Raw genomic sequence first — 16,463 nt, 5'->3', positions numbered from 1 at the left:
ACTTAGGTATAGAGTGAAGCAGATTCTTAAAAGTGTTAACTGCAAAAGAAGATTTTGATTGCTCTGTTGTTCTCCCCAATAGTTCAGTTTCAATGAATATGAACACTGCCAAGACATCTTTGCACCATTCCAAGTCAAATACGTAGTAAAGTTTCTTCCCTCGGGCTAATTCTCTGTGGATTCAGTCTCTAAAACCATAAACATTAACGTAAAACCTTTAAATTTGATGGATTTTATTTTAAATACGTCACATCAATTTATTCTGAATAACCTTAATTCCTAGATCCAATACACCGACATCAACCTCCGGATCAAAATCCAACTTTTCCAGTTTGTCATGGAGAATACGACAATCATGCTTCTTTTATTTTTAGGTTTGAAAGTTTTCATCCTTGTTACCAGCTAATTTCCTTTGAAAATCATGTCAATCTAAAATAAAGATAATAAGTTAACAAAGAATTTTCATACAATAAATTTAACTCTACTTACATCGGCATCGGCTGTATGGTCCTGAACTTTAAACTGCTGTTGCATGACGTCGTATTCTGTGTTGGGGCCATTTGATGGGAGACAATCAACAATTTCCAGGACAAAGTGTATAAGGAGATATTTAAATGAAATTTGTAGAAAATAACTGTTGATTTAACTTACTGAAACCAAATCCAGAATTAGGATCCGAAGAGGTGAATTGGATAAGATCAGACTACCCTATGTATGGCATTTGAACATTATACATAGGTTTAACCTTTGACAAAAAGGATAAATTTATTAAAAGCTGCCCCGTTGATTCATCTATCGTTAGGACTTCAAAATTAGGATATTTAATGTCTTTTTTGGCTAGAAACATATAAGTTTTCATAAGGGAATTTCTCAACGTGTAAAACTATTGTTGCTGTTCACAGGCCCATATCCACATCGTTTTCTTTTTCGATGGTTTATAAAGCGGGGTTGCTAATTCTGCAAAATTTGAAATATAATTTCTGTAAAACGACACCATCCACAAGGAGCTTCGTAGAGCCACTACTCGTTGTCCAGCCGGGTGGTCATTAGGTGACGGAAACTCCGCAATGGCTTTCATTTTTTCTGCATTTGGTTTTGAGCCGTTTCCAGGGATTCGATGATCCAAACAAGATATCTCATCGTCCTCAAACACGGACATGAACTTTACATGGAAACCAGGCTAACTAGATTTTTTTTTCTCTCAGGTCTAATCGAGTTACAACATTGAATCTTACCGAAGATATTCACACTTTTCCCGAAGAGAAAAATAAGTACTAGTTTAAGCCACCGCATATCGAGAGGTCTTACAAAACTACAAAAAGAAATACTAGCCAAATTACCACAAGGCTCAGCACATTTTGTGTGTTGACACATACTGATGGAGACATCTCTACTGCTCAAGAAGCCTATCAGTTTAATGGATTTTACATTCATCACATTGCTTCAATTCTTAATTCTAAAGAGAAGAGAAGGATCAATACTCACTTAATGGATATTGATAATATGATTATTCTCGGAATCAAGAGAGGCAATAAAATAAAATGTTGAAAACTATGCAATCTGCTCGAATTAAGATTGTTGAGGATCTTATAAAGAATACGATCTAAGAGACTCTAAATTAATTTTGTCACTCTTTAAATAATTGCAAAAGCCTTCGCTTGATTTACATGTAAGTTTGTATGGAGTTTGCTAAGAACCATGTCATCCAGTTGTCAGTTATGAGAAAGTATATCTACAATTACCCACACCAACTATTGCATTCTGCATTCTCATCATTAATCCCTCTATCCTTCGACTCAAAACTTAAAGAATACAAAACTCTCATTTACTGAGTAGAATCAGGATTACTGAGATCTTATATAGGATATTACCCAAACTGACCTTTCGTTTCCTTAAGGTAAGATACGAAGAAGAAGAAGGAGATGAAGTTAAAGGGAACAAGTGACAAAGTTCACCGATAAAATCTTGAAGAAATGTGAGAATATCGGCAGGCTTATCCATTTCAACAAAATATCTGATGATGGACACTAAAGTGTTCAAAAGGATTTTTTTACCTACAGGACTAAACCAAAAGGAAACAAACGGAGGTGTCCTCGTATTAGGCCAACTTTCGCGGATCAGCCAATCGGCGACACTAAAGTTGAATCTCATTAAGAGCTTCAAAGCTGTGTCTAAAAGCTAAGAAACTGGTAGCTACCACTACGGCGACTACTACCTAATGTTTTATGCTGATCTACTTAACCAGATTTTTGTCAAAATCACCAGTGCGGAATATTCTCCCAGAGCAGCAGCTATATGACCCCCCCCCCAGCTGACGGTGATGATGTGTTTTTTTCTCCTTCATTCAAAATTTGAATGGTGAAGCGGGAAAAAATATGAGGGGGGTGCGAATACGAGGAGAAAAGCGTGCGTCACCATCGAGGAGAAAATTGATTTTTAGGATGAAAACCTTTTTTTTTCGATTTTTTAAAACGCATTCTCTCTACTTATATTTCAAAATTTAATGGTCCAACAAAAAAAAGTAAATTTCCAAATTGAATAGATTCCTGTTTCTCACGCCAGTTGTTTGCTGAAAATATTACACCATGAAGCTGGACTGAAATTTCTACCGCTAGATGCCAGGACACTACTTGGCTCTCTTCGCACCAAAGTTCAAACTACTTATATGAGACCTGGCCGCTACTACAACTTCGGTTTTGCAATTTCCATACCATTACCATCGCAATTCTCTCTTCCCTTCTGTCAAGCGATTTTCCCGAAATATTTAAATTGATTTGGAATATCAACGGAATTCCCTTGACCAAAAGTGATTCGTCAACTTTTTGGCCTATTATAGGGAGAATATCAAATTTAAAACATGCTGACATAATAATGGCTGGGTTGTACGCCGGATGTCAAAAACCATCTGATATAAATGATTACTTCAAAATGTTCGAAGATGAACTTATTTGAGCTTAGCACTAAAGGGTTTTACTTTAATGGGAAGTTTTTTTTAAGAAAGCCACATGTAGATTCTTTAGTTATTTAACAGTTAAAGTCTCTTGAGTGGCTCGTTGCGCAAACAGACGTTCTTTAGCCAATATAGTCTCGTCACAATAGCGGATTGACCTAAAATAAATCGCAACATTTTTTTTTGTCGTGAGCACTATTTCTACTTAGAACCTTTTTAATATTCCCTCAAAACCCTCCCTTAAAATTTTAATTGTTTCTAACATTAATTTTAATTTGAAAATACATGTATTTTTGTAGTTCAATTTTGACATATTAAATACAAATAAATTAAAATTTTGAAAAAGGAATTCTGTTAATAATAATTTTTTTATATACCCACCCTTTAAAAACCTAGAAAAGGATTTTAAGGAGGGGGAATTATTTCTGAAGTTCTGAGAGTAAATATAAACCCTACTTTTCAAAAAATTTCACCCCACCCGTGTTGGTTTCGTACACTCGCCGCATTGATTGGCGTGGCGCAGCAAAATACTGTTGAAAGGAAATAAGCGCCACTGTCTCCTGTTTATGCCAAATACTCATGCATGGCTTCCTTCATTTTACTCATCAGTTATTGTACTTTGCTTGTGAGCAAAAAACACTTTGTTTTTTGCCTGTCGAAAGGGGCGTGTGATGACGCCACATCTGGCAACTCCGCACCCATTCCACCAAATCTACATGTGCCCAACAGTCAATAGAGAGGCTCGCGCCCATTCAGTCCCCTTTTTTCCGTCATGTAGTAATCATGTCATGGATGATGGTCATGTCTCCCTCTCTCCGCTACGAATACTGATTGGATTAAGCTCAACATGGTGTGTTTAACTTCATCAATAAATAATCAGATAAACATAGCCAGACAGAAAAAAGGGTTCAGCAGGGAGAATAGCAGAATTTGTAATTCTTAGCCCAAAATTTTTAAAATGTGTCGGGAAATAGTAACTATATTAGCTTTTTGTACATTTGGGGGAGATAAAAAATTTAATTTAAAAAAATGAACGGTGGCGGGGAAACATACTGGATATTGAACCAGCAATCCGTCAAGGCCCATTTGGGTTCTCTCGTGGAAACCAAAATGTGCGTTTCGGTGACCGACCGCAGTATGGCAACCGGCAAGGACAACAAGGAGGCGGTGGCAATTGGCAACGCCGAGGTGGAGATAATCGAGATAACCATAGAGGAGGGGATAATCGGGATAACCGAGATAACCGAAATAACCGAGAAAACCGTGATCGGCATAACAATTATATTTTTCCTTGTGCTATCGAAAATCAGCAATCTACCATACAGAATTCTTCTATGCGGGTGCCAAGTTCAGTGAGGCTCCAGCGGCGGCCAGTCTTCCTAAACCTCCACCTCACTGGACCACTACAAATGCAACATACCACAAAGAACATTTCCAGGAAATATCTAATCAGTTGAAGATGCTCCTCAACATCAAGGCCTAAGAATGCACAATCATCAATTTCCTATATACCTTATCTCTCTTTTTATTCATTTTGCCTCGCATTTTGCAAATACGAAAAGGGCGACGGACAAGGGGCGATAAACAACAACGAAAAATAGATGCGCGAAAATCTTTTTCTTTATTGAACGCACTTACGGCCGCTTCCGCTACTCGATGGCAGGAATAACGTTGCCTTCCCAGTTTTTGATGAAAAATTTCATCTGGAGTGGCTCATTCACTTCTGTGAAAAAAAGAAAAGAAGCTTGAAGCTTGAAACTTCGAGAAGGTTCACATAAAAGTCTGTTTCCGATTAGCACATCAGTCGCCTGAACAGAGTCGTTCCTATCCTCGAAATGGACAAGGGCGTAGTCCTGGATTTTTTAACATGTTGGATGGGTTCGTGCGCCTCAAAGGCCTCCTTGATTTCCCCCAGTTGTAGCATAGTATTATCTAGAAACTCGCTGGTGTCGCGGACTTCGGCAAGACAAGCGCTTTGCCTTTCGTCGGCTTCGGCAAGATCGGACTTAGTATTCCTTAAAATCAATGACAGCTGATTCCTGACCTGGGTCAGAAAGATCGAAGATCTGGAAAACTTATGTGATTTCAAAAGATGCAGGCACTAAAATGTCACCAATCAATTCATAAGAGAGGAATGTAAGACTGCAGGCCAAGTGAGTTCAGTGACATGCCCATTTCACTCAGAAAATTTTCAGTAGATTTTCTCACGAGTTCTAAAATAAGAGACAAATGAATCAAAAGTCTAAACAACAGCTAAAGAAGCTGATTACGAACCACTTGGATGTGTCTCAAAGCAGGTTTTGACACAGCTTTGCATGATCTTGCTAACACTTTCATTAGAAAATCAGAATTCCAGTGGGTGCAGATCCAAAAATCTCAAGACCTAAAACAGATGCAGATTTTAGAAATAAGTTCAGTAAGACTTGGCTAACAAAATTTCTTACACGCAAAATTTTCATAAGAACGATACCATCACTGCATCTGAGTGAGATGAGAAATTTCTTTTCGTCTGATGGAATTTTAATTTTACACATTGTTGTCGAGTATCACCAATTTAAAAAGTATTTCACGTTTAAATTCTAAAATGTGTTTTTGTGTGAATCATTTATCCGGTGTTGTATTATCAAGCAATAAAAACAAAAAATCTTGTTAATTGAATAATTAAGTGTCTGTGTAGGGAAATGACGTCACACATTCTGGCCTTCTGGGAGTGTCGTCCCCGTTGTTACCTCAAATCACTATTGCTATTTGCTACATGTTGTTAAGCGCTATTGGTGAAGTGGTTAACGATATCTTGTTAAAATTCTCAGAATTATTTTACTATTTCATCGCTAACTTGCCGATGCAAGCGGCCGCGTAGCGGATGCAGCGAGGATATCTCCAGCGTGACTTGAGCCCGCGGGGGTGAGGGCCTCGGAGATCCTGGTGCTGCTAGTGCTGGAGATCCTCGCGGCTAAAGAGCGGAGCCCGCGCTGCATAGGCAACGTTGCCAAGTGAGAATTTATTTTTTTGAGGGGGTTGAGGTTTTCATCAAGCTTATTAGATTACATTATACCGGATTATGCAATTAGACTTAAATATAAAAGGTTTAAAACGAGCAGGTTTACTAAAGAAATTAAGAAATTTCAACAGACGAGAAAATTTGAATTGATTTTAGGCCAGGACAAGAGCATACTATGCTCTTGATTATTCGATTACTATTTATTTTCATTATTTTTTTATAATTCTATGCAAGGAACAAGGTATTTGAGAAAAGAGCACACTTGAGAATCAAAACATTCAAATTGTATTGAATTTTTGGTACACTTGGCAACAATGAGTCCCAATTCAAAGCAGACGACAACCAGTTAAAACTCCAGTCATTTCATTTTCGCCGCTCCATGACGGGAGGTTGTGTTCGTGGCCGTCTCCATTTCCCCTCCTCTAGTTTTTTTTTAATAGCTACCAATGTTAACTATTTTCGTGCGTTTTGCTCGACTGAATTGTGTTAACTGTAGTTGACCTAGATATTTCAACGAATCAGATCACCTATAGAAATGGACCTCTATTGCCCTTTTTAAAAATAATATTTCACTTGGTTACAACAAAGCAACTCTACTTCATTATTTTTTTACGTAGAAGGCTGGTAATGTTTAGAAAAGACATTATAGGGTCAATATAGGTTTTCGTGTCAGAAGACGACCCTTTTATTGACAAAATGCTAGGCTGCCATGGAAATACTTAGAAACAGAAGGAGGGGGGGTGGGCTATCGGAAAAATAGCAACAATGAGGAAGTCAAAGCGAATTTAACTGTTTATTTTACTTAACACTTACAATTTCCTAATGAGTTTCACCTCCCTCTGAACGATCACCAACTGCAGCAGCCGAACAAATTTCAAATTTATCGCAAAGACTTAAACGTCCGTGAGTAGCGCACACGGCATCTTAAAATTTAACCAGAGCATTAGATTTGAATTTGTTCAGGTAGAAAAAAGGGCCAAACTGTTCAAAAACCTCCCTCAACATTTCTTCTGACACATCCTCAGGTAGATTTTTTACGTAGTTGGATTTTACTTTGTCTAGCAATTCTTTGGAAGCCCTGAAATTAAAAATCAATTTTCACTCTTGCCTGGATAATTAAATTTTTTTCGTTAATACCGAGTGAAAGTAAACTCAATCTTCAGGTCTTCTATTTTCTGTTTACGATCTCAATTAATAATCGTTAAGATGACGCGGCAAGCGACTCCGACGGCCAGATCTTGAAATAGGCAATTGGGGTGTCAATACATTCCCAACATACTCCCCACCAGAGCCCGTATCATCCGGCTCGACTTCTCCAATTGCTAGATCTGGATCGTTTGGAACTGGATCGGGTGTCATCGGTGCTGGGTCAGGGGGAGCTGGATCATCGACCAGCTCCGTTCCTGCTGCATCTTTGGCAAATATGTCTTCGTGGTCTTGGTACACTTCTAAAGACTATAAACATTGAATTGCTTGATTAATTAGATTACCGTTAGGAGTCTGGAGAACGACTGAACGAATGAGTCCATCACGACTCGGTGTGAGCTCAGTGACCAATTGGTTGACCACATAAGGCGTTTGGTGTATTCGTCGTGAATGAGTACGACTTCACCAAGGTGAATTTTCCGGCCGGATTTTCCCTTTGTTTTGAAGTTATCCAGCTGCATTACATAGTCCTCGATGAATCGGGCGAAGATGTTGCTAACATACTCTCTTCTCTCCTGGCTCATCGCGATGAGTGTTGCACTAGTTGAGGTTGCAGCCATCAAGTTGACTGCTGGCTTCGGGTTAGCGCAAGTCGATCAGCGATTGTTGAGAAATTGGTTGGGAGTGATAGGGAGTGGTTCATCTGGTCCGTCACTGATGTAATTAAGAGGCCGTGCGATAATTACGCTTTCGATTTCGATAAGGCTTGCTTCGAGTTCGTCGTAAGCTAAACAGGCTCTGCCGTTGGAGCGTCGTAGTAAATATTTGACACTCCGTACCATCCGCTCCCAAAATCCTCCCCACCATGGCGCTAAGCTTGCGGAATAAATCCAAAGGATGTTTAAGTGGCGCTCGACACAGTGGAATGTTTGTGCATTATCTGAGTACATGGCCGACACTGGCCCTCTTCTCGCGGCAAATCTTCTGAATGCCAGTAAAACGAGCGGGTGGATAAATCGGTAACAAGTTCAAGATGCACTGCAAGTGTAACGGCGCAAGTAAACAAACACACTTTGTTTATATGTAAAAAACAAACACACTAAATATATGTAATTACATAGCATTACATGGAAAATTACATGTTGGGTTACAAGGTGGAATGGTTTTTTGGGGGTTGGGGAGGGGTCAAATCCCTAGCCATACACAATCTATACTGAAATGTCAATGTCTCAAATTTCGGTGGAAACGTAGTTATGATAACATTACGTTCCCTGGCCGTAGAATAGAGACCCCGTAGAATACCCAATAAGTTTAGGATAGGGTAACACAATTTTGTTTCTCCGTAGTGGGGTAAGGGATTGAAGCGTCTTTGAAAAAATGCGAATTTATTTGAAAAGGGTTCTAAAAGGGGTTAGGGAAAATTTAGACTTATTGACGACAGATCGATCGTATCCTTCAGTATAAGTCTGAAAGTTCAAGAATGTACATAAAAATGGAGCGGATCGTAAGCAATCTCTGTTGGTAGTTTTAATGCGAAAAGCTCGAAAGAAACGTATCTGTTGTCATGGAAATTTTCAGATTTTTTACAATGTGCACTAAAAAACTAACTGCAGACCTCAAGTTAATGCTGGTCATTTTTGAAAATTTGAGTAAGACTAATTTTTAATTAATTATAATTTCAATAACAAGCAATTTTTTATTGGTAGTGTTCATTTTTAACTATCCAAATCACCTGTCCCTTGCCCGTAAAAATGTGGGTATCGCAACACAGTTAACGGAGTCGTTGACAAAATCGTAATTTTTCGTGAACCGCACGGTGCTATTTGCCAAAATTCTGCACATCTCAGATTTTCTGCAAACGTTAGCATGGAAAAGGAATTTTGTGAAGCTTGCGTCGACTATGGAGCCCCAATGAGATCGAAAAACGTTTTACGTGTTGCAAATGCCAACTACTTGTCCAATGTTATTTGTATTACTTGCATTGTATAATAAAGAGGTTTACGGTCAAGAAAATTATTCAATGAATATTTGACGACGCTGGAACTCAAACATTTCATCTAAGACATTTTGGTTTCCAATTGCATAGTATCATATTGTTGTTTCTGACATCCCATTTTTTAGTTCTTTTAGATGACGAAAATTCTGCCGTTTACTTTTTCAAATGACACTTGTAAATGTTTCTGTAGTAACCATGTAACCAATTTGATGAAGAATGTTTTTTTTCTGATTTTCTCATTAAAATTTTTAGTTTCCATTTCACATAAACGTACATTACGATTCCCATTTACTTTTTTACGTTTTATAAACAATTAAATATTAATGACAAATGAGTTCAATTTTCCCAATTATGAAATAAAATAACATGAAAATATTATTTCGTCCCCTGAATATAGGAATACGCTACGACATGGATTGATTTTTCCAATGCTTGCTGTTAAGAGTAAAGAGTACTAAGGCTTACAATCATCTGAGGGGAAATGTTAGCGATGGACTCCTTCCCTTGCCATCTCATAGTATAGCACCATTCAAAGTCTAGTAAGGGGTATACTCGGTTGATTTGGACTAAACGACTTTTCAATCGAAGCAATCGCGCGTAACTTAAAGTGAAAAGAAAAACATATCAGAAACAGTTCTTTGGTATGGGATGAGATTTCTGTCAAAAAAGGACACAAGTTTTCAAAACAAAACATTTATTCGAAGGACTCGTTGATTACGGCGGAGAGAGTATGATAACAAACAAGAGCGAAAAACTGGCAGATTATGCTTGTGTTGATGTTTCGATGCTACAGATCTAAATTGGCCCAACATATCGCTGTTTACGCAATTAGTGGTGCGGCCAGTGCTATTGTTATTCAAAACATTGCTGTCAAGGCAATAAAAGCTTTGAAAAAGAAAGGCGCAATTGTGACCAATATTTTTTGTGATGGTCACCACACTTAAAAAGGAGTACAAAGACTGTTTGGTGTATCTGGAGAAATGGAACACGTCACAAATTATATTAAGCATCCTACCGACCCAAATCTATTGAAATTTTAGATGTCCCCCACATTATGAAGTGTATTAGAAATCAAATTTTCACGCACAAATATATGCAGTTAATAATTATTTATATGTCGTTTTCTAAAACTATCTTGTAAAATTTTAAATTTTTCACAGTTTCAAGGAGAAATCCAATTTCATCCCTTCCAGAATCTCGATAATGCTGAAGAGAAATATCGATCAGGATTATTCCCGAAGTTATAATCACGAAGTAAAATGCGTCCTTGTAAGGAGTGTTGTCCCCCTATAGCCTATACCCTAACCGCAGTCCCACTGAAAAACGTTGCACCTACTTTTCCTCCTCCCAAAAAACACATACCACAATTTAACAAGGGGTCTTATGGGACTACGACTTTCCGAATTTTTTTCAATATGAAGGGATAATGCTACCTTGCAGGAAATATATGTGTTAAACTTCAAATCTTGCTCTATTTTTGGGTATAATTTGCTGTTAAATTCCCTAACTACCAAGCTTATAAAAAATTAAGAACCTTGAATACGATAGTGCAGAACACATTTTCTTGTTGTTAATGCAGCCTCATTTCATCCTGAATTTTTGGGCAAGACAAGGGGTAACGGAGATGGCGGCTTTGATCAAGTGGCTGCACTACTGAAAAATGTAAAGGAGCGCATTCCCAGAAAGCTTCCAGATTTATTCATGGAACTGTCATGTGGTGCTGCAACTACCGGCCAAATAAAAATCCTTGTCGTGGACTAGTTTCCCAGATTGGAGATAAATTTGCGGAGCATCACCCGCATTCGTGCAAGGCAAAGTCCCACCATAAAGTCAACATGGTTCTTGCTGCCGAAGCCAAAAAGTATGCCTTATCTCATATTAACGAACCTGCCCTAAAAGTCGTTGAGCACATGGTTGTTAAGGCCCTTGATGATGACCCAAATTGGAACCCAATTAACCCCACAACGTTAGCTAGGGCTGTAAATCGGGTAAAAGCAAAGCGCACTGCTAAACACCCAACTGATCTTTTTTTCAAATCAAAATGGACTTAATGCCCACTTCGTTTTTTAAAGGAGAAGTTGTAGTTGGTTCTAAACGTCATTTAATTTTCATGACTGACGAACAACTAGCGCTTTTGAAAACTGCCGTTCGATGGTATGCCGACGGAACCTTTAAAACCATAAACTTCCCTTTCACTCAACTATTTTCCCTCCATGGGTTTCTAAAAAAGAATGGGCAGTTAAAGCAGGTTCCACTTTGTTTTGTGTTTATGTCGGGAAGGACTCAAAGAGATTACCGCAAGGTTTTCGAAAAGATTCTGGAATTGTTGGGTGGTGAATGTGCTGTGAAGGAGTTTGTTACAGACTTTGAACGAGCAATTTGGAGGGGGGTGAAGGAAACGCTTCCTGAGGTTAACATTATTGGGTGTGGCTTCCACTGGTGTCAGGCTGTATTTAGAAATTTAAAAAAGATTGGCCTTGTTGGATTGTATAGAAGTAACGCAAATGTACATAAATATCTAGACAGATTCCTAAGCTTACACCTGATACCAATGGAAAAAATTCCCAGAATGTTTGAATACCTTGAAAGGAAGATTATTTCTCTTTGGGAGACGGATGAGGAATTAAAAAAGAAGAAAACACAACTAGCACTAGTCAAAAAATTTGTTTCCTATATGCGTGCTAATTGGATCGTAAGTAAAGTTTGGCCCCCTGCAAAATGGTGTGTTTTCAACCAGCCAATCCGCACTAACAACGACGCAGAGGGTTGGCATAATCGCATCAATCGCCACAATAAGGATAAAATGAATTTTTACTTACTGGTACCCATACTTTATCAGGAGTCCAAATTAATTCCCCTCTATAAGAAATTACTATGCGGAAACAAACTAATTAAGCGCACACTGAAACTAACCGATTCTCTAAACAAAAAATTGTTTGAGTTGTGGAATTCCTACCCTGAACAGATTAATGGAAAAAAAACTTCTAAAAGCTGTTTCTGAAGTGTATGCCGAATCAAATGTGTTAAATGAAGCTATGTGTTTGGACGATGAAAAAGATGATGTGAGTGAATGATTGTAATTGTGAAAAAATAATTGTATGAGTAATAAAAATGAGAGTGTGACGACAGACAGTATAATTCGCGTGTTGGTGGTGGCGCTGATTACCCGAAACCCACACAGCTAGCGCCACTGGCCTTACAACGGCATTTTAAACAATTTTGCCGAATTGGCTTTTTACCGAATTGGTATGTACGATTCGGGAAAATAACAAAGTCAACCAATTCGGCAAAAACCAATTCGGAAAACGTCAAATTTGCCGAATCGTCCGTATACCGCTGGTACTATCTCGATCCAAATAAAATTTATCCCAACATATTGAACGGGTTTCGAAGTTTAACATATATTTTTTTTTACCTTTGGATTCGTAGCTTCAGACTTACCGCACGATTTTTTTTGCCGATAATCAGCTGCTAGCGATAATCGCTGAAAAATAATTGGCGATTAAATTTCTCTGGGAAAAATTTGATGTTCCTCTAATTTTTGTCGATTATTTTTCCGATTGTTTCTTACCTCCATCTAGCGCTAAAAAATAAACTTTTTGTGAAAATTTGACGAACAATATACGCGCTACTAGTAACTACTATTTCAATGTTGAATTTATCATCCTTGGGTATAACACTTATGAGACATCAAAAACTTTTATAAAAGACAACACACATTTCTTTTAGTCATTTTCAATAGGTAAATGGTCGAATAAGACATGTAATGAACAAAAAGAAACTGCAAGATATTTACATATCCGCCTTAAAGATTGTGTATTTGTAAGCCAAAAAATGGAAATAACCATCAACTAATTTCCCAATTTCTTCAAAGCTTTTTAACACGCGCATTAGCTTTAAAAGTAATTCGTCTAGAATTATCATTGAAATGTCAAGGAAATACGATGTGAAGAGCTCCTTTGGATTTTTTGCAATCTGGCAACTCCTAAATATGTGCTTAGTTTGTTTGTGTTAAGGGATGCGTAGAAATGTCCGGTAGAGGGGCGCAAGAGACAAAGGAAGAAGCTCTCATTCCGGCTAGCATCGGCATCTAGAGAGGTTCTCTTTTGTTGACGCGCATGTGTCATTTTTGACTTATGTAACCAGATATCATACAACTTTGATATGGTTTTAAAGTTGTTCGTTTTTCTGAATCCGGCAAAAAAGCCGTTTTTTTTCACCCTTTCTTCTTTACGGAGACTTTTTCGAACTTATAGTTTGAAATATAAAATCGAGTAATTAGTGGGACGAGAAAATTTATTTTCTCGACATTTTTTTGTGTCGTCGTCTCACCCGTTTTTTTTTTTTTAAATTTTATTAATTCAATGTCGGCTCAATCCGGCTCGATCTGGCGCTTCGTTTTTTTTAATCCGTCTTGGCAACAGGATTTGATACAAGTTTTAAAAAAATAACGTTCTCCTCCTCGTCGCCTTGATTTGCTCTGCCACGGGTATGGCTTTTTTATACAGAAATTTTTTGATTTCATGAAAATATTGAAACTATAAAAAAAATTACGTTTGATTTAAAAGGGTTTCCAGCGAATAGTAAGGACAGGAGATTGGAATTCTTGTAATGGGATAAAAATACATAATTACAGTAATTATACCAAAGGCATGTTCTTTTGATATATGTTGAATTGACCATAAAACAGGTCTGGTCCAACTGGTCTGGGAAGGGCCCGGGATTTGGGGGTGCGGATGATGGCGAATGATGTTTGACGGGGGCAGCACGTTCTGCCAACAACTTGATTTCCCCCAAAATTGTGAGTTGCTGTCGGAGCAGCTCCTCCAACGGCCTCAAGTTGGGTGGAGGAGCTGCTGCAGCTGCTGCGGGAGGGGGGTTGAAATATTCGACCACGTCATTCCACCATTTCACTGAAATAATAAAAATAAAAAAAATAATAAATAAAAATCTAAAAAAAATAAAAAAATAAAAAAAATAATACTCACAATTACGTAGGAGTCGACCCCCAAACATCTTTAAAAAAGGCCATATGATATACTTGCACGCAATCAGAATTAAGATTCCATACGAACTTCGAAGAAATTTCAGATCCATATCAAGCACTGCTTGACCTGCTGCTCCCGCTAGCCGTTCAACATTCACAAACTTGTAGGACGGGGGCAACACGATCAACTAACAACAAACCCCTGATTTCCCCCATCACTAAGAGCTGCTGTTGGAGTAGCTCCTCCAACGGCCTCAAGTTGGGTGGAGGAGCTGGAGGAGCTGCTTCGGGAGGGGGGTTGAAATAACGGACTGCGTCATTCCACCATCTCCCTGAAATAATAAAAATAAAAAAATAAATAAATAAAAAAATAAAAATAAATAAAAAAAAAATAATACTTACAATTGCGTAGGAGTCGACCCCCCAACAATTTGATGAAGGGCCATATGATATACTTAACCGCAATCACGATTAAGATGCCATAGGAGCTTCGAAGAAATTTTAGGTCGATGTCAAGCACAGCTTGACCTGCTGCTCCCGCAAGGCCATCAACATTGACAAACTTTGGATCTACTTCTGCAAAATAAAAAAAAAAAAAAATAAACATATATTTTTAACACGCATAACTTATTATTTACCAATTGGCCTGGCAGCCGCACCAGGCAAAAGAAGAAGAAGACTACCAGTTGCCAAGATGGTAGCCAGTAGTCGGTGGTTCCATTTGTTTAAAAATGGTTGGATAGACGTATGTAGCTTGGTCCAGTTTGACAGGTGAAAATATAATTATCAAATTAATTATCACATGGATCGAATCCATCGTTATCAACTGCTGAATTTTGCCATGGCACGGCGCCCTCCTCCGAATTGAAGTAGTTTTTGAAAGAATCGCGGACTGCTTTTGTTTCATGACAAATACGACATCTTCTATTCAACATCTTTTAATTTCTAGGTTCGCAATGGCAATTAGCTTGAATCGGGGAATAAAACAAAAAAGAAACATATTGCGTTTTCTGGGGGGGGGGGGATTCCTGCAACACCAGTTGGTGGGTGTCCCGGGAAATTCGCAATGGCCATTAGCTTGAATCAAGGACATTTTAAAAATTGTGTGTTCTTTTTGTTTTTTTATTATGAAATTGAAAAAATAAATAAAATCTTTCATTAAATTCTGGTAGCCGGTTTTCTTTATTTTTAATATAATTTATGTATAAAAAACTAAGCCCCAAGGGGTCGAAACTGAGGAGGAAAACCGGCGTTTTATTTTAATAAAAATCGACCAACCCCAATCCAAGTCCCGAGGGCGATAAATCAACGACATGGACAAGTCGCTATCAGAAATCTTTGGTGAAAATTGCGGCAGCGTCGCGGCGAGAAGCTTGTTTGTGACGCCATTCATAAGGCAAAAAGATCCCGGCTTTTCATTTCGAAGTGTAAAATCTTACTATTTTAAAAACAGGTATGCTATCATTTTAGTGCATTTTGCTCGACTTGATGTTTTAGTGTTCACTTTAGCTGCATTTGAGTACCTTGACTGCCTATTTTGCTCGAAAATGACGTGTGTGTTCAACTTGTATTTTTTTTTTAAATCAGAAACGAAATGAGTTTTCGGCGTGGACGTGGTGTTGGCAATGGAAGGTTTCCGGTGGGAGAGATATGGACAGCGGACGGGGAAGAGGTGGAGGCAGAGATAGTGGCCCACCAAGAGGAGCAGACAGGCTTTAAAATCACACTTCTGACGCATCAATGGCCAGTGCCCGAATTTTTGTGGGAAACCTGCCCACCAATGACCCTAGACTCACCAAAGAGTTGCTAGAAGAGAATTTAAGTCAATACGGACACATAATGGGTAGGATTTGTTGTTTAGTTTGTCTGTAAATGTCAGATCATGCATGTTGCTTTCGACTTAGGCATATCCATTCTGAAAGGCTTCAGATTCATCCAATACGCTGATGAAATCAGTGCAGAGCATGCCATTAGAGGAGCTCAGAACATGGAAATCCTTGCTCACCGAATGGGTAAATTGCAGTCGAGAGTGAAAACATGTGGAGCCAGTTGTGCCTAACACTTAGTATGCATGTATTGTAGATGTCAAGAATGTCAAGTCTGGCAAAGATGGTATCCCTCCTATGCCAGGCAACAGTAGTGTGAGTGGAGGATGTGGGATGTGCTTAGTTTGTTTGTGTTAAGTGATGCGTAGAAATGTCCGGTAGAGGGCCGCCAAAGACGAAGAAAGATCTCATTCCGGCTAGCACCGGCATCTAGAGAGGTTCTCTTTTGTGGCCGCGCATATCAAAATACATAATTACAGTAAACATACCAAAGGCATGTTCTTTTGATATATTGGGCGTTAAAGGCGGCACAGCATTGTAATAGAATTGACCATAAA

General features: G+C 38.4%; 1 long non-coding RNA gene across 1 annotated transcript; it reads left to right on the top strand.

The window, feature by feature from the left end:
- Window positions 1-13,128: 13,128 nt before the first annotated feature.
- On the top strand, window positions 13,129-16,132 carry LOC124204352. Its single transcript, XR_006878850.1, has 3 exons — window positions 13,129-15,533; window positions 15,668-15,923; window positions 15,985-16,132. It is a non-coding gene; the product is annotated as an uncharacterized LOC124204352 (long non-coding RNA).
- Window positions 16,133-16,463: the final 331 nt, after the last annotated feature.

Source organism: Daphnia pulex, chromosome 10 (genome assembly GCF_021134715.1).
Source record: "Daphnia pulex isolate KAP4 chromosome 10, ASM2113471v1".
NCBI lineage: Eukaryota > Metazoa > Arthropoda > Branchiopoda > Diplostraca > Daphniidae > Daphnia > Daphnia pulex.
The sequence above is the reverse complement of the archived record's forward strand: the minus strand, read 5'-3'. Positions and strand labels throughout refer to the sequence as shown.